Source organism: Muntiacus reevesi, chromosome X (genome assembly GCF_963930625.1).
Source record: "Muntiacus reevesi chromosome X, mMunRee1.1, whole genome shotgun sequence".
In the NCBI taxonomy this organism is placed as follows: Eukaryota; Metazoa; Chordata; class Mammalia; order Artiodactyla; family Cervidae; genus Muntiacus; species Muntiacus reevesi.
This window is the reverse complement of record NC_089271.1, coordinates 51,205,394-51,224,556: the sequence shown is the minus strand read 5'-3', so window position 1 is coordinate 51,224,556 and position 19,163 is coordinate 51,205,394. Positions and strand designations below refer to the sequence as shown.

General features: G+C 44.2%; 1 long non-coding RNA gene across 6 annotated transcripts in view; it reads right to left on the bottom strand.

Annotated features, from left to right (window-relative positions):
- LOC136153860 (uncharacterized) overlaps positions 1–19,163 on the bottom strand; it is a 198,999-nt gene that overhangs the window by 11,317 nt on the left and 168,519 nt on the right. For 2 of the 6 annotated variants that reach the window (XR_010660435.1, XR_010660436.1), the window contains exons 1-3: positions 13,847–14,679; positions 13,611–13,704; positions 10,990–12,797 (exon numbers count right to left, since the gene is read on the bottom strand). This is a non-coding gene — a long non-coding RNA (uncharacterized lncRNA). Of the gene's footprint in view, positions 1–10,271; positions 10,883–10,989; positions 12,798–13,610; positions 13,705–13,846; positions 14,680–19,163 lie in introns of those variants that run through there. The other 4 variants (XR_010660440.1, XR_010660438.1, XR_010660437.1 and 1 more) reach the window with 4 other exon arrangements.

Sequence of the window (19,163 nt, the reverse complement as noted above, 5' to 3'; positions counted from 1 at the left end):
ACCCTTCTCTTCTCAATCCAATTCTGTGAATCTCTGTGGGTGTTCTGGGCTACAGAGAACACTTAGGGAACAAAGTATTGCATAGATCTGTCTCTCTCCTCTTGAGTCCCCCCTTTTCTCCTCCTGCTCATCTCTATCTCCCTCCTCCCTCTCCTCTTCTTCATGTAACTCTGTGAACCTCTCTGGGTGTCCCTCACTGTGGAGAATCTTTTCACCATTAACCTAGAAGTTTTATTATCAGTGCTGTATAGTTGGAGAAGTCTTGAGACTACTGGAAGAATAAGACTGAAATCCGGAGGCAGGAGACTTAAGCCCAAAACCTGAGAACACCAGAAAACTCCTGACCACAGGGAATATTAAGTAATAAGAGATCATCCAAAAGCCTCCATACCTACACTGAAACCAACCACCACCCAAGAGTCAATAATTTCCAGAGCAAGACAACCATGCAAATTCTCCAGCAACGCAGGAACATAGCCCTGAGCATCAACATACAGGCTGCCGAAAGTCACACCAAACACATAGATCCATCTCAAAACTCACTACTGGACACGATATTGCACTCCAGAGAGAAGAAATCCAGTTCCACGCACCAGAAGACCGACGCAAGCTTTCCTAACCAGGAAACCTTGACAAGCCAGTCGTCCAACCCCACCCACTGAGAGAAATCTCCACAATAAAAAGGAACCATAGATCATCAGAATACAGAAAGGCCATGCCAAACAGAGCAATCTAAATAAGATGAAAAGGCAGAAAAATACCCAGCAGGTAAAGGAACATGAAAAATGCCCACCAAGCCAAACAAAAGAGGAGGAGATAGGGAATCTACCTGAAAAAGAATTTTAAAATAATGATAATAAAAATGATCCAAAATCTTGAAAACAAAATGGAGTTACAGATAAATAGTGTGGAGATAAGGATTGAGAAGATGCAAGAAATGTTTAACAAGGACCTAGAAGAAATAAAAAAGAGTCAATTAAAAAAATGAATAATGCAATAAACGAGATCAAAAACACTCTGGAGGGAACCAACAGTAGAATAACGGAGGCAGAAGATAGGATAAGTGAGGTAGATGATAAAATGGCGGAAATAAATGAACAGAGAGGAAAAAAGAATTAAAAGAAATGAGGACAATCTCAGGGACCTATGGGACAATGTGAAATGCCCCAACATTCGACTCATAGGAGTACCAGAAGAAGAAGACAAAAAGAAAGGCCATGAGAAGATATTCAAGGAGATAATAGCTGAAAAAATTCCCCAAAATGGGGAAGGAAATAGTGACACAAGTCCAAGAAACCCAGAGAGTCCCAAACAGGATAAATCCAAGGCGAAACACCCCAAGACACATATTAGTCAAATTAACAAAGACCAAACACAAAGAACAAATATTAAAAGCAGCAAGGGAGAAACAACAAATAACACACAAGGGGATTCCCATAAGGATCATAGCTGATCTATCAATAGAAACTCTTCAGGTCAGGAGGGAATGGCAGGACATACTTAAAGTAATGACAGAGAATAACCTACAACCCAGATTAATGTACCCAGCAAGGATCTCATTCAGATATGAAGGAGAATTCAAAAGCTTTACAGACAAGCAAAAGTTGAGAGAATTAAGCACCACCAAGCCAGCTCTTCAACAAATGCTAAAGGATCTTCTCTAGACAGGAAACATAGAAAGGTTGTATAAACGTGAAGCCAAAACAACAAACTAAATGGCAACAGGACCATACCTATCAATAATTACCTGAAATGTAAATGGGTTGAATGCCTCAACCAAAAGACAGAGACTGGCTGAATGGATACAAAAGCAAGACCCCTATATATGCTGTCTAAAAGAGACCCACCTCAAAACAATGGACACATACAGACTGAAAGTGAAGGGCTTCAAAAAAATATTTCACGCAAACGGAGACCAAAAGAAAGCAGGAGTTGCAATACTCATATCAGATAAAATAGACTTTAAAATAAAGACTGTGAAAAGAGACAAAGAAGTACACTACATAATGATCAAAGGATTAATCCAAGAAGAAGATATAACAATTATAAATATATATGCACCCAACATAGGAGCACCTCAATATGTAAGGCAAATGCTAACGAGTATGAAAGGGGAAATTAACAATAACACAATAATAGTGGGAGAATTTAATACCCCACTCACACCTATGGATAGATCAACTAAACAGAAAATTAACAAGGAAACACAAACTTTAAATGACACAATGGACCAGCTAGACCTAATTGATATCTATAGGACATTTCACACCAAAACAATCAACTTCACCTTTTTCTCAAGTGCACATGGAACCTTCTACAGAATAGATCACATCCTGGGCCATAAATCTAACCTTAGTATATTTAAAAAAACTGAAATCATTTTAGTCATCTTTGCTGACCACAATGCAGTAAGATTAGATCTCAATTACAGGAAAAAAAAAATTTAAAAATTTCAACATAAGGAGGCTAAATAATACACTGATGAATAACCAACAAATCATAGAAGAAATCAAAAAAGAAATCAAAATATGCATAGAAACGAACTAAAATGAAAACACAACCCAAAACCTATGGGACACTGTAAAAGCAGTGCTAAGGGGAAGGATCATAGCATTACAGGCTTACCTTAAGAAACAAACAAAAAAAGTCAAATAAATAACCTAGCTCTACACCTACAGCAACTAGAGAAGGAAGAAATGAAGAATCCCAGGGTTAGTAGAAGGAAAGAAATATTAAAAATTAGGGCAGAAATAAATGCAAAACAAACAAAAGAGATCATAGCAAAAATCAACAAAGCCGAAATCTGGTTTTTTGAAAAGTAAATGAAATTGACAAACCTTTAGCCAGACTCATCAAGAAACAAAGGGAGAAGAACCAAATCAACAAAATTAGAAACGAAAATGGAGAGATCACAACAGATAACACAGAAATACAAAGGATCATAAGAGACTACTACCAGCAGCTCTATGCCAATAAAATGGACAACTTGGAAGAAATGGACAAATTCTTAGAAAAGTATAACTTTCCAAACCTGAACCAGGAAGAAATAGAAGATCTTAACAGAGCCATCACAAGCAAGGAAATCGAAACTGTAATCAGAAATCTTCCAGCAAACAAAAGCCCAGGGCCAGATGACTTCACAGATGAATTCTACCAAAAATTTAGAGAAGAGCTAACACCTATCTTACTCAAACTCTTCCAGAAAATTGCAGAAGAAGGTAAACTTCCAAACTCATTCTATGAGGCCAACATCACCCTAATTCTAAAACCAGACAAAGATGCCACAAATAAAGAAAACTACAGGTCAATAACACTGATGAACACAGATGCAAAAATTCTTAACAAAATTTCAGCAAACAGAATCCCACAACATATTTAAAAGATCATACATCATGACCAAGTGGGCTTTATCCCAGGAATGCAAGGATTCTTTAATATCTGCAAATCAATCAATGTAATACACCACATTAACAAATTGAAAGATAAAAACCATATGATTATCTCAATAGATTCAGAGAAAGCCTGACAAAATTCAACATGCATTTATGATAAAAACTCTCCGGAAAGCAGGAATAGAAGGGACACACCTTAACATAATAAAAGCTATATATGACAAACCCACAGCAAACATGATCCTCAATGGTAAAAAACTGAAAGCATTTCCCTTAAAGTCAGGAACAAGACAAGGGTGCCCACTCTCACCACTACTATTCAACAGAGTTTTGGAAGTGTTGGCCACTGCTATCAGAGCAGAAAAAGAAATCAAAGGAATCCAGATAGGAAAAGAAGAAGTAAAATTGTCACTGTTTGCAGACGACATGATCCTCTATATAGAAAACCCTAAAGACTCTACCAGAAATTACTAGAGCTAATCAATGAATACAGTAATGTTGCAGGATATAAAATTAACACACAGAAATCCCTTGCATTCCTATACACGGACAATGAGAAAACAGAAAGAGAAATTAAGGAAACAGTACCATTCACCATTGCAACAAAAAGAATAAAATACTTAGGCGTATATCTACCTAAAGAAATGAAAGACCAATATATAGAAAACTATAAAACACTGATGAAAGAAATCAAAGAGGACACAAAGAGATGGAGAAATATGCCGCTTTCATGAATTGGAAGAATCAATATTGTCAAAATTACTATACTACCCAAAGCAATCGATTGATTCAATGCAATCCCTATCAAGCTAACGACGGTATTTTTCACAGAACTAGAACAAATAATTTCACAATTTGTACGGAAATACAAAAAACCTCGAATAGCCAAAGCAATCTTGAGAAAGAAGAATGGAACTGAAGGAATCAACCTGCCTGACTTCAGGCTCTACTACAAAGCCACAGTCATCAAGACAGCATGGTACTGGCACAAAGACAGAAATGTAGATCAATGGAACAGAATAGAAAGCCCAGAGGTAAATCCACGTACCAATGGACACCTTATCATCGACAAAGGAGGCAAGGATACACAATGGACAAAAGACAACCTCTTTAACAAGTGGTGCTGGGAAAACTGATCAACCACTTGTAAAAGAATGAAACTAGAACACTTTCTAACACCATACACAAAAATAAACTCAAAATGGATTAAAGATCAAAATGTAAGACCAGAAACTATAAAACTCCTAGAGGAGAACATAGGCAAAACACTCTCCGACATAAATCACAGCAGGATCCTCTATGACCCACCTCCAAGAATACTGGAAATAAAAGCAAAAACAAACAACTGGGGCCTAATGAAACTTAAAAACTTTTGCACACTAAAGGAAACTATAAGCAATGTGAAAAGACAGCCCTAAGAATGGGAGAAAATAACAGGAAATGAAGCAACAGACAAAGCATTAATCTCAAAAATATACAAGCAAACCCTGAAGCTCAATTCCAGAAAAATAAATGACCCAATCAAAAAATGGGTCAAAGTACTAAACAGACATTTCTCCAAAGAAGACATACAGATGGCTAACAAACACATGAAAAGATGCTCAACATCACTCATTATCAGAGAAATGCAAATCAAAACCACAATGAGGTACCATTACACGCCAGTCAGGATGGCTGCTATCCAAAAGTCTACAAGCAATAAATACTGGAGAGGGTGTGGAGAAAAGGGAACCCTGTTACACTGTTGGTGGGAATGCAAACTAGCACAGCCACTATGGAGAACAGAGTGGAGATTTCTTTAAAAACTGGAAATAGAACTGCCATATGACCCAGCAATACCACTTCTGGGCATACACACTGAGGAAACCAGATCTGAAAGAGACACATGCACCCCAATGTTCATCGCAGCACTGTTTATAATAGCCAGGACAAGGAAGCAACCTAGATGCCCATCAGCAGATGAATGGATAAGGAAGCTGTGGTACATATACAACATGGAATATTACTCAGCCATTAAAAAGAATTCATCTGAATCAGTTCTAATGAGATGGAGGAAACTGGAGCCCATTATACAGAGTGAAGTAAGCCAGAAAGATAAAGAACATTACAGCATACTAACACATATATATGGAATTTAGAAAGATGGTAATGATAAACCTATATGCAAAACAGAAAAAGAGACACAGATGTGCAGAACAGACTTTTGGACTCTGTGGGAGAAGGCGAGGGTGGGATGTTTCGAGAGAACAGCATGTATATTATCTATAGTGAAACAGATCACCAGCCCAGGCTGGATGCATGAGACAAGTGCTCGGGCCTGGTGCACTGGGAAGACCCAGAGGGATCGGGTAGAGAGGGAGGTGGTACGGGGGATCGGAATGGGGAATATATGTAACTCCATGGCTGATTCATGTCAATGTATGACAAAACCCACTGCAATATTGTGAAGTAATTAGCCTCCAACTAATAAAAATAAATGAAAAAAAAACAAAAAAAATCCCTGTTTTTTCAATTCCATCAAGCTACAAAAAGGAGAAAAAAAAGAAGTGGTAAGAGATGATATCCTTCTATTGCTGATGATTTTCAGGGGAAGTACTTCTGCCTTTTACCATTAAGTATGTTGATAGCTGTGGGCTTTTCATAGATGTTTTATATTGGATTGAACATGCTGCCTTCTCCTTCTAGTTTGAGTCTTTTTATCTTGAACGGATGCTGATTTTGTCCAGTGCTTTTTAGGTAGCTATAGAGATGAGAATGTGGCTTTTTGCCCTTATTCTACTGATGTGGTATATTAACTTAATTGATTCTTAATATTAAGTCAACAAGGACAAGGATTTTGTAAGGATTTTTCACTTTCATAGATGCTGCCAAAATGCTGTCCATCAGCAAAGCTGATGTCCATCAGTAAAGCAGGAGAAGTAAAGCTTGTTTACTACCTCGTCACATATTCTGGAACCAGACACTCTGCTGCAGTGAACAGGATGCTTCGACCTTTGCTCATCCTGGAGTTCACCAGTTGTGTAGGACGGAGGCTGAGCATGGGTAGAAATGCAAATAGTCCGGTCCCAGCCAGGATCAACAAGCCTGAGTGAAAAATGGCTCCCCATGGGGGTCTCACCTCCTGGGGGTGTTGAAGGGTGAGGTGTGAGACAAACACATCATTGTGGCTACAGAGATGGGAAGCACAACCACAGGAAGTAGAAGGTACTACAGGGGAGAAGGTTTCATTGGGTAACAATGCAAGTACTGTGGATGGAAGGACAAACCGTCCACCACTGCCCAGGGTGACCAACCGCAGCCTTTGACACAGATGGGGAGGATGCTACCCTGGCGACTCAGGCCTAAAATCTGGACTGAGGGGAGTCCCCTTTCTCAGATGTTCAGGAGGATGCTCCAGCCCCATTTTGCCCATGCCCACTCCCTGCGGATTTGAATACACAAGCAGCAGTCATTGGTTGTGTGGCTTGGGAGGCAAGGAATCCCAGACCACTCTGGGGAGCCCACGTGGAAAACACAGCCTCAGGCTCTCACGGGGTACAGGGACAGAGAGCCCAGATCAGACCAGGGCTCACAGAATCAGAAGCTGAGGTTGATGGGCAAGAGTTTACAGTGGGGTCTTGGGCCTGAGCACTGGAGGACCAGTGGAACCCAGTCTCCAGGAGTGTTCACTGCCCAGTAAACAGGCTGGAGACGCTTCCCCACTCAGTGCTGCTTTAGTGAGGTCACTCTAGGAGTCAGCTGGCAACCGTGGGCGCATCTCTGAGTTTTAGGCAATCAATCGTCTGAGTTGCAGTGTCCTAAGCACTTCTAAGGTGCCATCTCACTTGAAGAAAACCCTGTCACTCTTGCAGGATGAGGGGTGAGTCCAGGATCCTTGAGTTCAGCTCTTTCTCTCAGAGACCCCCTCCATTTCCACCAACCCCTGAGGGAAGTGCCTTGGACACGTGGTCTGGGTCTGGATTTCCCCTGGATCCTAGAGAGATTTTCAGTTCAGCCCTCACCAGGACTTTAAGACAGACACCTGTGTGTGGGCAGGAGAGAGGTGTCCTGCAGAATGCAGGGAGCAGGCAAGGTCCTCAGGGGATCGTCTGAGGCAGTGTGGGTGCTGGGTGAGAGGCCACAAATGGGGTGAGGATGTAACTGAGGCCCTGTGAGCAGGGCTAGGGGAGGGGCTAAAGAGGCTCCTGGAGTGGGAGGGAGGCCTGGTGGAAGGTGAGGGAAGAGGGTGGGGATTTGGGGATAGAGAGGATTTGTGGCAGCTGTCACCAGGAGAGGGACTCTGGAAAATGACAGATGACTAGAGGGATGTAAGGGAGCTGTCACAGGCACAGTGAGGGGAAGACCTCTCCTATCTCCAGAATTCAGGAGCGCACCGTGTGTGCTAAGACATGACAGAGAGGACCAGGTCCCTGGGACTCGTTCTGTGGATCTGGGATTCACTCTGACCCTCCCGTGGGGCACAATACAAAGTCAACACGACCAGAGGTGACCAGCATCAGTTAAGTCCATTCTGAGGACCCAGACATGGGAAATCAATTTCAGAACTCCTCAGCTCTCAGGCAATCGCCACCCCTAGGATGAATCTGCCTTCCTCAGGATGACATGCTGGTGAATGCAGACTGCAGGGACTGCAGGACTGGAGGCCTCTCTCCCTTGGGGTTCACTGAACAGAGACTCAGTGCAAATGCCAACACAGCAGCCCAGAGGGAAAGATGTGGGGCTCTGTGTCCCAGGGTGCAGGCTGTAGGCTCTGGGGGAGAGGGGTGAAGCCTCTGAGCTAAAGGAGAGCTGTGAGCTAGAGTAGTGTCTACTTAAAGAAAAGCATATAAAAGGAGAGATGTGAGTTTAAGTTGGATTTGGAGTCTTCTGGGAACTACAACCCAGGACACAGCTCCTCCGTTACTTCTGAGGAAACTGCTTGGAGGAGGTAGCAGAGAAGTCAGTATGATTGTTGCCTAGGAAGTACATACAGTCAGGCGTGCACATTGGTTAAAGATTGCTGTGAAACACAGAGATCAGATGTCACAAGTTCATTATTTTCATGCTTTTCTTTGTGTGGAAGATGCAAGAATCTAGGGTCACTGAAAGTTTTCCTGAGGTATCAGTAAATTTAAAAAGGCCAACTTGTCCAAGAACAGTGTGCCTCATACTGTTTTTCACCCTAAATTCCTTCAGAATGCACTTTAGGTCAGCAACCACAGTGGTTACAACTCAAGACTTGTAGAACTGGCTGTGAGTAATGCTGTTTGTCTTAAGGATCTGAATTTACCTGAGGCCAGATGTTCAAGGTGGATTTACAAATGACAGAGGAACCAGAGATCAAATTGTCAACATCCTTTGGATCATAGAAAAAGCAAAAGCGTTCCAGAAAAACATCTCCTTCTGCTTTATTGACTATGCCAAAGCCTTTGACTGTGTGGACCACAGCAAACTGTGGAAAATTCTAAAAGAGATGGGAATACCAGATCACCTGACTTGCCTCTTGACAAATGTGTTTGCAGGTCAGGAAGAAAGAACCAGAACTGGACATGGAACAACACATTGGTTCCAAATAGGAAAAGGGGTAACTCAAGGCTGTATATTGTCACCTTGCTTATTTAACTTAGATGCAGAGTACATTATGAGAAACGCTGGGCTGGAAGAAGCACAAGCTGGAATCAAGATTGCCAGGAGAAATATCAATAACCTCATATATGCAGATGACACCACCCATATGGGAGAAAGCAAAGAAGAACTAAAGAGTCCCTTGAAGAAAGGGAAAGAGGAGAGTGTAAAAGTTGGCTTAAAGCTCAACATTCAGGAAACTAAGATCATGGTATCTGGTCCCATCACTTCATGGCAAATAAATGGGGAAACAGTGACAGACTTTATTTTGGGGGACTCCAAAATCAATGCACATGGTGACTGCAGCCATGAAATTAAAAGATGCTTGCTCCTTGGAAGAAAAATTAGGACCAAACTAGACAGCATGTTAAAAAGCAGAGACAACTGTGTCTCTTTTTCTGTTTTGTGTATAGGTTTATCATTACCACCTTTCTAGATTCCATATATATGTCTTAGTATGCTGTAATGATCTTTATCTTTCTGGCTTTACTCTGTATAATGGGCTCCAGTTTCATCCAACTCACAGTCTGTGGGAGAAGGTAAGGGTGGGATGTTTCGAGAGAACAGCATGTACATTATCTATAGGGAAACAGATCATCCGCCCAGGTGGGATCCATGAGACAAGGGCTTGGGGCTGGTGCACTGGGAAGACCCAGAGGAATCGGGTGGAGAGGGAGGTGGGAGGGGGGATCGGGATGCGGAACGCATGTAACTCTATGGCTGATTCATGTCAATGTATCACAAAACCCACTGCAATGCTGTGAAGTAATTAGCCTCCAACTAATAAAAATAAATGAAAAAAAAAAGCAGAGACAATATTTGGCCAACAAAGGTCCATCTAGTCAAGGCTATGGTTTTCCCAGTAGTCATGTGTGAATGTAAGAATTGGACTATAAAGAAAGCTGAGCACTGAAGAATTGATGCTTTTGAAATGTCGTGTTGGAGTCCCTTAGACTGCAAGGAGATTCAACCAGTCCATCCTAAGGAAATCGATCCTGAATATTCATTGGAAGGACTGATGCTCAAACTGAAACGCCAATACTTTGGTCACCTGATGCGAAGAACTGACTCATTTGAAAAGACCCTGATGCTGGGAAAGATTGAAGGTGGGAGAAGAAGGGGACGACAGAGGATGAGATGGTTGGATGGCATCACCGACTCAATGGACATCAGTTTGAGTAAATTCGGGGAGTTGGCGATGGACAGGGAGGCCTGGAATGCTGCAGTCCATGGGCTCTCAAAGAGTTGGACATGACTGAATGACTGAACTGAACTGAGGGTTGGAATTGTCTAAGATGGTTAGGGTCTGTGCCTCAGGTGTAACGTACTTAAACTGTTTTGGGTTGCTGTCCAGGATGAGTGCTCTGTGAACTGTTTGTGGATCTCTGTCCCGGGCATGAAGTCTCTGAACTATTGGGAGGGGAGGGGTGGTTGTCCAGAGGGTTGGGTCTCTAAGCTGTTCATGGATCTGCATATGAGAGTAGTCTTAAGAGGAACACTGGATGGACCCCACTATCATCGGTCTTAGAAGTAGACCTGTGATATCACATTTGCTACGATTTCTACCATGCCTCCCTACAGAGACGAAATCTTGTGGCTCCATCCTCAGGGAGGGCAAGTCATGTGCAGTACACAGGAGCTCACGGTAACAATACTGAGAAGAACAATACTTCCTGACATGACTACCACCCTTGATAGGGGCCCTGTGAAAAAACTGTGTACACACACTCACTCAAGCAATCTGCCCAACCCACGACAAAGAGGCCAACATTTGCAGATTGGAGCCCAAGGCTCAGTGCAGATGGAGGGTCTCGGCTCATGAGGACAGGAGGAACTGGATGCAGGCTTGGGCTCCTTGGAGGAGGCAGGGAAGACTCAGCAGAACCCTGGCCAGGTAATGGGGGAGGGGGGCGTTGGCACAGGGCCACAAGGACCCCGTGACTGTCTATCAGGATATGTTCTGTGTCTCCCCATCACACACCCAGCTGCTTACCTGATGCATCAAATGTAATCTGCACATTCCTTGGGGACGTGGTGGTGGAAAATACAAAGGTGAGCCTCCAAGCAGGTGGGGAGAAACCTCACATTCACCAATTTGCATGAGGCTCCACCACAAATGCAGCGATCCCTTCCTCTCTTTCCCCCATTAAAGCATTCATTGGAACTGAGGTCAGCACGAGGGCAGTCAGGGCAGGACAGGTTTTGAGGGACCCTGTGTACAGTATGAGCCTCTCCGTGACAGGAATATCTCCATATCTTGATCAGGGCAGAGGACCCTGATGTGTGCCAAGAGAGTATGATTAAGAGCCAGGGCATGGGCAACTGAGTCATTTCCTAGAGACAGTCCCTGGTGGTGGGGCGGGTGCAGGGAGGGGGAGCAGCTTCTTTTCTCCTGTAGAGATAGGCACCCCATCCAGTAGCAGGGCTGGGGGCCCATCACTTCAGTTGAGTTCAGTCACTCAGTCGTTTCTGACTCTTTGCGACCCCATGAACCACAGCACGCCAGTCCTCCCTGTCCATCACCAGTATCTGGAGTTTACTCAAACTCATGTCCATCGAGTTGGTGATGCCATCCAGCCATCTCATCCTCTGTCGTCCCCTTCTCCTGCCCCCAATCCCTCCTAGCATCAGGATCTTTTCCAATGAGTCAACTCTTCGCATGAGGTGGCCAAAGTACTGGAGTTTCAGCTTCAGCATCAGTCCTTCCAATGAACACCCAGGACTGATCTCCTTTAGGACGGGCTGGCTGGATCTCCGTGCAATCCAAGGGACTCTCAAGAGTGTTCTCTAACACCACAGTTCAAAAGCATAAATTTTTTGGCTCTCAGCATTCTTCACAGTCCAACTCTCACATGCATACGTGACCACTGGAAAAACCATAGTTTTGACTAGATGCATCTTTGTTGGAAAACTAATGTCTCTGCCTTTTAATATGCTGTCTAGGTTGGTCATAACTTTCCTTCCAAGGAGGAAGCGTCTTTTAATTTCATGGCTGCAATCACCATCTGCAGTGATTTTGGAGCCCCCCAAAAATAAAGTCTGACACTGCTTCCACTGTTTCCCCATCTATTTGCCATGAAGTGATGGAACCAGATGCCATGATGTTAGTTTCCTGAATGTTGAGCTTTAACCCAACTTTTTCACTCTCCTCTTTCACTTTCATCAAGAGGCTTTTTAGTTCCCCTTCACTTTATGCTGTAAGGGTGGTGTCATCTGCATATCTGAGGTTATTGATATTTCTCCTGGCAATCTTGATTCCAGTTTCTGCTTCATCCAGCCCAGCATTTCTCATGATGTGCTCTGCATATAAGTTAAATAAGCAGAGTGACAATATACAGCCTTGACGTACTCCTTTTCCTATTTGGAACCAGTCTGTTGTTCCATGTCCAGTTCTAACTGGTGCTTCCTGACCTGCATACAGGCTTCTCAAGAGGCAGGTCAGGTGGTCTGGTATTCCCATCTCTTTCAGAATTTTCTACAGTTTATTGTGATCCACACAGTCAAAGGCTTTGGCATAGTATCACTACGAACAAAGCTAGTGGAGGTGATGGAATTCCAGTTGAGCTATTTCAAATCCTGTGAAAGTGCTGCACTCAATATGCCAGCAAATCTGGAAAATTCAGCAGTGGTAACAGGACTGGAAAAGGTCAGTTTTCATTCCAAACCCAAAGAAAGGCAACGCCAAAGAATGCTCAAACTACTGCACAATTGCACTCATCTCACACGCTAGTAAAGTAATCCTCAAAATTCTCCAAGCCAGGCTTCTGCAATACGTAAACTGTGAACTTCCAGATGTTCAAGCTGGTTTTAGAAAAGGCAGAGGAACCAGAAATGAAATGGCCTACGTCTGTGGGATCATCGAAAAAGCAATGGGGCCCATGGGTGGGTGCTAATTGGGAATCCTTTGCTGCTAGAAATAGTCTCTCTGCTCCTGTCCAATGTTCTATCTTTGTCTTTCTCCCTGACATCTCTGTGCATGTTATACCCTCCCTTTTTGCCTTTACGAGACTGACTGTGACCTCACTCATACCGTGAGGGTCCTTCCTCTGTCTCTCCTGAGGGTATCATCAGTTGACACGGATGTCCACTGGGAGCAGTAGGGGGGATTTCCCTTAAGTGTAGGGGATTCCAGGAAAGGCATGTTCAACTGCAGAGGGTCTGTGGATTTCCTGGGATGAATCTAGAGCTCCTCAACAATCATTGTGTGATCTGAGCCTCTGAAAGAACCCTGGGGGCTTCTCTGGTAAGAACCCTCCTGTGGATCTAGTCAAAGTCCTCCCTGTGGACAGAATGCTGTAAGGGACCCGCCCCTCATCACGACTCTCCTCGGATCTCCCGGCTCTCCCTCCATCATGCTGTGTCAGTCACATAGCCCTCCTCATTCTTTTCATACACTCTACACTGAGATCCACTCGCCAGTTTTTCCACTGGCCTTAACTCTGTCTGGGACACTTTTCTCCCAGATATGCATCTCCTCTAGGCTTTTGCTCAAATGTCACGATCTTAGAAGGAAGGTCTCTGGCCACTCTTTCTAGATATCATCCCCTCTCTCTATTTCACTATCCCGGTTTAATGTTAACCAGAGCCGTTATGAACACCCGATAAATTACTTACCTTTTCGGGCTGTATGACCCCAACACAATGTAAGTTCCATGAAGCCAAGGTTGATTTTCTGTTTCCTAACACACATAGTTGTGCTTGACAGAAACTGTGGAGAGGATGAAAGAATGTCGGAATGATTAAGCAAATTTAAATTGTTGACAGAGGCATAGCTAGACAGGCTGAGGATTCTGCTAGGAAACATATTCAGGGGTAACAAGATGGTGACAAAGCCATGGTCTTTATCTCACCTATGCAGTATCCTAGCGTCCCCTCGGGGTTGACCCCTTTCCGAACAGAATGGAAAGTCCTGTTGTCCTTCTCACATATTACTCGCAGTCAACGACAGAGGCCTTCCCCACTCCAGACCTTCAGATCCCAGTCCGAAGCTTTCTCTCCCCTGCCCGTTGGGGGACTGTGGCTGGCTTTCCCCATTGAGACCTGCTCTGTATTAAACAGAAAAGTACAAACAAGCACAATGCCCAGCACACAGAAAATGCTTTCCTTGCTTCCTGTTACGATAGTGGCCACTACAGACAAGTAATCTTCAGTTTATGGAGACATTTTTCTGAGTCCAAGATTGCAGCAATCGGTGGGGTTTTCATCCTAACTTTGCCTTTCCACCCTTGGAGGATCATCCTCTAACGGTCCACCGGCATCTACATCGGCTGTTCCCCAGTCTCACCACCAAAGGGCGCGCCAGATGAAACAGTTCGGTCCTGGGATGTACCACGCAGTGGTAGCGGTAAGACCACCCACTCTGGAAGGTACCATTCGAGAGCGCGTATGACAACACAGAGAGTACCTTTATACCGCGTCGGGCATCGACCAGGGTTCCTAGCGGAGGCACCCATGGCACCACTGGCTCCATCCCCATTCGCTCCATTCTGGCTTCCCGCTGCATGCGAGTCCGAGTGGACACGGGTATGAAGCTGCAACTGTCCTCGTCACTTTTCCAATTCCACCCCTTCGTTTCTACATGGTTACATCCAAGGGGGGACCGCTACGGAGCAAGATGGGCTGCCAGTTTGGGGTCTGGCGTCAGGAAGCGTTCTGGGCATTGATTGGTCACCGCGAGATCGCCGGAATGAGCTCTTCCGGGGCGCGCATAGGCGCCGGAAGTCCCGCGAGTCCCGCCCTGCTTCGTCGCCAGCCCAGTTCCAGTTGGCTGGCTGGCTGTTACAGGCACTGGGATGGCAGAACTGGACCTGAGGACGAGAGGCATGTTGCCGTTCGCGGCTTTTTAGAGTATACAGTTTTTCTCCGAGTTGCATTGCTTTTCCCGAAGGGGCCGAATAGCTGCCCTGGTTAGTGGCGAGGTTTGGCGCAGTCGCTGGCTGTGTATGGGAACGACGTTTCGGTCTTGTTTAGCTCTCGCTCAGTCTGGAGCATGTCTTGTTTAGCTCTCGCTCAGTCTGGAGCATGTGGCAGCCCTCGGTCATCCGCACAAATGCATGCAATTCTTGTCCAGGGAGAGGTCTCTGACTTTGATGTCTCTCCCTGGAGACTAACCTGTGTCAGCGAGCCTTGGCTTGTACGTGTGAAAACAGGTGCTGTTTGGGTACATTTGATCTCTTTGAGCCTTTGGGCGGAGTCGTGACTGATGGGATATTTGATCTGAGTGGATTTTGTGAGCCATAGTACAAAGCCCCTAGGATGTGTGTGCCTGTATTCCGGGGTGTGCACTCTTGGAGCTTTCTGGCCTTTCAGTTCCTGGGTGTGAGATCTCTGTGTAGGCGTGTGCACCCGAGATTGTGAGACCTCTGAGTTTTTGATTCTGGTCCCAAGTTGTGATGTTTCTGAGCTGCTTTAATGATGGGTTTGTCTAAAGGTGTAAAGTCTCAGGTGCTTGGGGATCTGTGCACAGGGTGCAGGTTTTCCATTTGTCTGGGCACTTTATCTAAAGGTAATATGATGTTCTTGAGTTATTAAAAGTTCTCTTTCCGTTTAGGGTTTTTGTATTAGTTTGGTAAGTGTCCGAGTGGTTTGGGAGTCAGTCTCCATGGTGTGAAGTATCTGTGCGGTTCTCATTTGTTTCTGTCTTGAAAGACTTTGGTCTGTTTGGAGGGTCTTTTTCACAGCGTGTATGGTTATGGTCTCAGTTGTGTTTGAGGGTCTGAGAGTTGTGTGCTCTCTGTGCAGAGATTCAGTGAGCTCTTTTTGGTGTCTCTGGGTATCTATCTGAGCTGTCTGGAGTCTCTGTGTCAGAAAGAAAACCTCTTATGCTCTTTACTGTGACGTCTCTGTCCGGGAACTGAGGGTTTGGAAGCTGGCAGACATGATTCCAAGACATGGAACCTGACGTGCTGTGTGTTGCTGAGCGTATCAGTTGTCTCCTGGAATCTCAGTATGTATCATAATTAACACAGTGGGGCCAGTGTGCGTCTTGCAGGGTACCTGTGCATGTTAGCGATGTGTGCAAAGGGCCTCGCTTCAGACTATCCTTCAGCAAATGTTTTCTGAGCACCTGTCATATACATAAGCACTGTTGGAGGAGTTTGTGACAGGACAGAACTGACCAAATCTCTTCTTTGACAGACTTCGTGGTCAGTAAACAAATCAAGGGTGGCAGGCACTATGAAGAAAGATAATGCTAGATCAGGGGAAAGGGTATATGTAGGTATGATGTTATCATTTTATTCAAGGTAAGGAGGGAAAGTCTCCCTGAAAGATGGCAAGTAAGCAGAGATCTGGAGGAAGTGAGGGAAGTTATCTAAGGGAAGAGCATTCCAGGCAGAAGGAACAACAAATGCAACTGTCCTGGCATGGAAATCTGCTTGGCGTGCTCCTGAATGTCAAGGAGTCCTGTGATGCCCTGGGTTTGGCATGTAGCACTCATTGAAAGGGGTCTGGTTGCTGCTGTCTCTGTTTCTCTCTCAATTTGTGATCATCCGCATTTCACAGATGAAGGAGTGAAGGTTTCAACGTGTGCCCTGCACCGTCTCTCCTACCTATCCCTGAAATTAGGAGTGAGACCTTCTGGTCCATCATGAGAGAGAGAGAGTTTGAGTATCCCAGCTGCAGGGATGTCACACTGAATGTCAAGCAGCAGAGATCAGTTATAATGTGGGAATCATGCCTCGTAACATTGGTACTCTTGATAGAGGGCAGGACTTAAGAAGAAAAAGAAACTGGGGCAAAGGACAGAGGCAGGAAGGGAAGTTGGAGGACAACGAGGGGGAAAATAAAAAGAATGGCTTCATCCCATGGCTTGGGTTTGGCCCAGTTCACATTGAATGGCTGACTGTATTAGGACATAGTCACCTTTTGCTGGCCCTACCCTTTCTTTCCCTTCCCTTCTTTGTGCTTGAGCACGTCAGTCCTAAAGCCATTCGGTGTTTCCAGGCAAGGCATGTGTATGTGTAGAGGGGCATCCCTGCCTTGGGAGTCAGAGCCCAAGGTGGAAAGAAGGATATCCCTGGGGATTGGGTGGGAAGGAGGCTAACTGCTTCATGGATTCAAGGTTGAGTGAGGTGTGGAAGTCAAGGGCAAGGGATGGTTCCGCATAGATTGTGAGGAGGACCTTTTTGTGGAGGAGGGATCACTTGTATGCATTGGGTTCCTCAACTCAGCAAATACATAAGAATGCTGAGAGCCACGTCTGTCATTTTTGGAAACGGGAATTTCCAGTATGGAAAGGAAGTAAACTAGAACAATTTCTGAAGAATTCTCCTGGGATTAAAGGTCTCCATGCATACTTCTTGTATGCGATAGGTGTGCATATGTTGCTAGACTGATATATAACAATAGGTGTGTGTCTATGTGTTTGTGTGTGTGATTGTGTACACTCATATATTCCCAAGTTACTGGAAACAGCAACATTCCAACGGCAATAATTACACCAGTCCCCAGATCCTAGCTTCTGAACCCCTTTCTCCACTAAATGACGGGTTCCCAGGCTGAGGAAGGAAAGGATAAATGAGCCTGGTTCACCTTGTCATGTCAGTAATAAGGGGAAGTTCAAGAATGATGGGGAGATGTCAGAGGGACACAGAATATAGCTTGAGGGCTCTGCCACCGGAAACAGTCAGGACTCTCTTATGTTTTCCACCTTTTTTGAGGTATTATTGACATATAACCTGTAAGTTTAAGATGCCAGTGTGATGATTTGATACACACATATTTGGCAAAACGATTACCACAGCAGGGTTGGCACTCTATCCCCTCACATAATCCTTTTTAAAAATTGTTGAGGAAATAGCATCTCAGAACTACCCTCTTAGCTTTCACTGTATTATACCATTTTGTTAATTATACTCACCATGCTATACATTGGATCCACGCAACCTATTCATCTCATACCTGGAAGTTTGTACCCTGTACTCAACATTTTGCACAGGCCCTGGAAACCACCATTCTAAACTCTTGTTTCTGTAAGTTTGACTTTTTTAGATTCTGCATATAAGTGAGAACATACAATGTATGTCTTTCTCTCTTTCACTGTTTTCATTTAGCATAAAGCCTTTGAAGTCCATTCATGTTGTTGCAAAAGGCAGAATTTTCTTCTTTCTGACGGAATAATATTCCATTGTATATATCGCCACATTTTCTCTTTTAAAATTAATTTGTTTTAATTGGGGGATAATTGCTTTACAATATTGTGATGTTTTTGTCATACATCAACATGAATCGGCAATAGGGATTCACATATCCCCCCATTCTGAACCACCCTCCCACCTCCCTCCGTACCCGATCCCTCTGGGTTGTCCCAGAGTACCAGCTTTGGGTGCCCTGCTTCATGCATGGAACTTGACACTGGTCGTCTGTTTTACATCTGGTAATGTACATGTTTCAATGCTATTCTCTCAAATCATCCCACCCACTCCCACTGAGTCCCAGAGTCTGTTCTTTACGTCTGTGTCTCCTTTGCTGCCCTGCATGTAGGGTCATTGGTACCGTCTTTCTAAATTGCATATATATGCGTTAATATACAGTATTTCTCTTTCTCTTTCTGACTTACTTCACTCTATATAATAAGATCCAGGTTCATCCACCTCAGTAGAACTGACTCAAGTGTGTTCCTTTTTATACTTGAGTAATATTCCATTGTATATGTACCACCACTTCCTTCTCCGTTCGTGTGCCAGTGGGCATCTAGGTTGCTTCCATGTCCTAGCTATTGTAAACAGTGCTGCGGTGAACATCGGGGTCCATGTGTCTGTTTCACTTCTGGTTTCCTTGGGGTGTATGCCCAGCAGTGGGATTGCTGGATCACATGGCAGGTCTATTCCCAGTTTATAAAGGAATACCACACTGTTCTCCGTAGTGGCTCTACCAGTTTGCATTCCAATCCACTGTGTAAGAGGGTTCCCCTTCCTCCACACCCTATCCAGCATTTGTTGTTTGTAGACTTTCTGAAGGTGGCCGTTCTGACCCGTGTCACCACGTTTTCTGTATCCATTCATCCCTTCATAGACACTTAGTTGCTTACAACTTTTGATTGAAGCTGCAAAGTAAATTTCAGGTTTGTGTTATGCCTCCAACAGTTGTTTTTCAGAATCATTTGGCTAATCTAGTTCATTTGCCTTACCACAGAAATTTTATCCTCAATTAGTGTATGTGTACAAA